Genomic DNA, 4876 nt, shown 5'->3' with positions numbered 1-4876 from the left:
AATGACTCGAAATTTTGTGTCAGTATCTCCCGGTCTAATATAACCATATTGTGTACCTATGGTCCATTGAAAAGTTACATTTGGGGTTGCATTTTTTAGAGGACGCAATTTTATTTTTTTGATGTGTAGGGGTGGTCAGTGTGAAGCTATCACCAAGTTTGTGGGGTCGCCACCCTTGTCCCACGGCCGCCATCTTGAAAATAGCGGTTGATATGGTTTTTACGATATATCTCTTAAACTATTCATTCGATAAAAAAAATTTGTTTACATTATTTGTTGCAAATTAAATACTCTACAACTTTGATCCTGCAACTTTTTGTCGTAGAACTATAAATAAAAAAGTTATAAGTAAGCGAAAATGTTCAGAAATTAGAGATATTTATATTTCTCAATAAAACTTTTTTTTATTATTTTACGTAGAAATGATATTTGACCATTTTTGTAGATTGTTTTTCGAGGAACAACTTTTATATACAACATTTTTTCATTAATTAAATAGCTAAGGTTTTACAGCGCTCCGAAGTGAGTACTAATTTTCAGTACTCTGAACTATACAGTATACTTATATTATGTGTACTAATAATAATTTGTCATCAGTAATGATTTTTTTTGTTATTATAATATTTTTAATAATTAATTTTGCAATATCAATAATAATTAATTATTGAATCTTTTCCCCACCACCCAGGAGGTAGAGTCTGGAAGCGCGACTTTTTTTTACGTCGAAAAGCAGGTCTGAAATGTTCTGCAGTGTGCTTCTATTGTTCTGGAGTATGAGAAAAGAGCCAGTAGCCAATATATGTATAGTTAAGAGTACTGAAAAATAGTACTCACTTCAGAGCGCTGTAAAACCTTAGTTATTGACGTTATGAAAAAATGTTGTACATAAAAGTTGTTCCTCGAAAAACAATCTACAAAAATGGTCTGATATCATTTCTTCGTAAAATGATAAAAAAAAGTTTTATTGAAAAATATAAATGGCTCTAATTTCTGAACATTTTCGCTTATAACTTTTTTATTTATAGTTCTACGACTAAAAGTTACTACAACAAAGTTGTAGAGAATTTAATTTGCAACAAATAATGTTAACGATATTTTTTTATCAGTTAAATAGTTTAAGAGATACATATATCGTAAAAACCATTTCAACCACTATTTTCAAGATGGCGGCCGTGGGACAAGGGTGGCGACCCCACAAACTTGGTTTTAGCTTCACACTGACCCCCCCCCTACATATAAAAAAAACAAAATTGCGTCCTCTAAAAAATGCAAGGTAAGGCGCGGGACATATACAAGCGGCGCGGCGCGCATCGGGCGCGCCTCGGGCGCGCTGCCGGCGCGCATCGGGCGCGCTGTTGGCGTCCGAAAATGATATTTATATAGAGTGGTTAAATGCATTTTCTTCATGCATAATTTTGTAAAATTATGTTTTTTGTGCTAAAAGAGATTAACATTAATTTGAAAGTAACGATTTTGTTTTGATAATTCCTTGTTCCTTACTTGGAAAATTTTATAGTACTTTTAAAGTAATTTTAAAGTAGTACTGGTGTAATGATGGAAGAAAAGAAGGTTAAAATAACACAAAATTTATATTGTACTAGCGGTCCGCCCCGGCTTCGCCCGTGGTACATATTTCGCAATAAAAGGTAGCCTATGTTCTTTCTCAGGGTCTAAAGATTATCTGTGCCAAATTTCATCAAAATCGGTCCAGTACCTAGTTTATGCGTGAAAACCATACATACATACATACATACATACATACATACATACATACATACATACAAACCTTTCCTCTTTATAATATTAGTATAGATAAAAAATGGTTTTCAAACACAGGTTTACATTTAAACCATATAAATCTTATCATTAAAATCTCAGTTCAAAAGTATTTACAGTACTGATCATTCCACAATATTATTACAATTACAAATAAATAAAAAACACAATCAAAATCAGGATTATCTTTATTTCTGACATTGTAAATACATGGGAACTTTCATTATGCTCTTCTTCATTTTCACTTTCCCTACTGCCATCACCTGTGTAAATCATTTCATCGATTAATTCAATTCACCTTTAAAAACAAAACGAAGAAGGGTATGTAATAGCAGCTCTATATAAAAGCATCTACAGACGCTCCGATTTGGTTGGTGCCAACCATATCGGAACCGACAAGGCAACCATTCCAACATTGCTACAGATTGTCCGACGGTTGGCCTTCCAACTGTCAGTTGACCATAGAGTAATATGTCAGTTGACCATAGTACGAAGAGAATGGGCTAAATTCTTCTATAGAAATAGAGAAAATTACAGTCATATGCGGCTCTTACAACTTATTTTTTAGGGTTTTTAATGTAGCCGCACTGTCAATTTTTTTTAATACTTCTAACATAACAAAATACGCTTGATTTCTGGCATCTCTATTTGCGTAATCTTTTTTACTTAAGTCCCACAAACAGGGAAAGTCTTTATATAGTTCCAGCAATTTTATTAATATGTCACGTTCGGTGACCGTAACTCCCTCGGCGTTCATGTTGACGTCCTACACCGGCGGCGTTGCGAATGTGAATGAGCCAATTACCTATATTACTCTATGGAATGAGCCGATTTGGTCGGAACAAAGCTTCCAGACGTTCCAATTTGGTTGGATCGGATAGGAAGTTGGTTTGGTCGGTACCGCCGGCGCATCCGACCACGTCAAACCAATATTAATAATAATTATGTCGGACCGACCGCTCTCTACACTTTCCGATTTGGTCGTGGTCGGATGGTTGGCACCAACCAAATCGGAGCGTCTGTAGATGCATTAATTCCACACAGAGAGAACACATTTTTGACTGACAGGCTACCGTCTCCTACCACCCGATTTGTTTTTGATTGTGTATGACCGTGAATTGACCTCTATTTGGATGCGATGGGGGAAGCGCGCCTGCGGTACGCCTGCGGTACGCCCGCGGCGCAACCGTGGCGTGCCGCCTCGTCGCCTTTCCAAAATTCTTTCATACAAAATGTATAAGAAGGACGTGGTGCAAAACAGATTCAAGAGGTGCGCTTATGGCACGCCCGCGCCCGCGCCGCTTGTGTTTGACCCGCGCCTTAGGCCTAAAAAATGTAACATTTCAATGGATCACTAAGAAAAGTAACCAAAACGTTTCTGTACATGAAAACTTTTTTTAAAAGGGTAATTGTTATGCGTTATGCTATAGTTTTATAAACCTTAAAAACTTCCCTAAAACAATAACTAGTAATTTTTCCTCTAATATAAGCTTCATTTTATTTGAGAAAAAGAACACACTGAGGATATTGAACCTACATTGAATATAGCTATGCGATTTACAATTTGTGTGATCAATCCCTTACAAAACAATAAAAATCTTTAAAAAATCACAGTGGAATGAAACCCTTTAGAAAAGGAGGGAAATTTGATAAATATGAAAGGAAAAATAAATTACAGTGAATCCGAGTTCGGGAAGTGGGAGGGGGGAGCTTTTAAGGCTATAAAATGGTTTCTCTTGATTTCCGACAAAACTACAAGTCCTATGGAAAAAAGTTCAATCGCCAAGTAATAAAAAGGTAATAAAAGTTAGGGAGCCAGGTGCAAATTTGGTTCATTATTTCCTCTCAAGAGATAATTCGTCAGACGCATGAGAGTATAGTATTATAAAGCCTCGTGAACGTCAGCTGGCGCTCGGTTGGGGGGGGTGAGCGGTTGTAGCCTCCCACGCACATAGGAAAAAAAATACATTCATTCATTCATTTCCTCTCAGCTAAAAATTTGTCAAATTGTAGCTAACCCAATATCTCAACGAAAAATAATAGTCAGCTGGTTACAACATGGTGTATTATACGTCAGCTGGTGTCTCGAACATGAAAGTTAAATTTAAAGAAAAATTTATTTTCCGTTATTTCCTCTCAAACAAAAATTTACCTGATGATAGCTTATATGTAACTGTGGATAAATATATATGTCAGCTGGCTGTATCTTGGTGGAAAAACCGTCAGCTGATACGGGAGGCTACAACCGCTCTTCCCCCCAACCGAGCTCCAGCTGACGTTCACGAGGCTTCATAATACTATACTTTGATGCATTTTACTAATTACCGCTTGAGAGGAACTTGGTCATAAAATCTGCTGCTGGCTCCCGGACCACATGATTTGTTTTTTTTTTTATCTATGAATTTCAAAATTTATGTTTTTTCTACGATATTTGGTGGAAAATTACTTTATTATATGCCCCAAATACACTGTCAGAATTTTCAATATAAAATTCTGACGTCAAAATATGAGTTTTTTGCAAAAAGTTGGGGAGCCTTTTGTTCATTGAAATCTCTTCTTCTGATGCTGTAAAATATAATATACATTACCATAGGAAATTTACTCAGAAAATGAATACAAACAGTGTGATAATGAGCTTTTATAAATCAGGAAAATTTCTCAAACGACCTGAAATGTTTTTATCAGCATCATTTTGTTTATGATCATGCTGTAAAATGTTAGCTGTAGTATCGTTACTTTGATCAGATGAAATTTTTTCTTTGGAAATGTTACCGATGCTGAAAAAATTTCAAACTTATAAGCCAACGCAATAAAAAAATAGCCATAAATGCTGAAAATTTTCGCAAATTTCGACATTCGCAAGGGGATCAAAACCTATATAGAATAGGTTAGATAGTAAAGTTAGCGTAGTGAGGCGTAGCGGGGTGCGGTCGTAGTCTTGGAGACGCTCAGAGCGAGCGAGCAGTCGGCGGACCCGACTTAGCGCATAGCACGTGCGCCCCCCCCGCCACTACGCCGCCCGCGTTTTGCCCCTGGAGTATAACTTTTTCTTATACATATTTTAGCGACGGGAGGCGAAAGCCCGCATCACTAAACACTT

The sequence above is a fragment of the Colias eurytheme genome, chromosome 1 (assembly GCF_061535395.1).
Source record: "Colias eurytheme isolate Ceu_HAF_F1 chromosome 1, ilColEury1 Martin Lab GWU primary, whole genome shotgun sequence".
In the NCBI taxonomy this organism is placed as follows: Eukaryota; Metazoa; Arthropoda; class Insecta; order Lepidoptera; family Pieridae; genus Colias; species Colias eurytheme.
The sequence above is the reverse complement of the archived record's forward strand: the minus strand, read 5'-3'. Positions refer to the sequence as shown.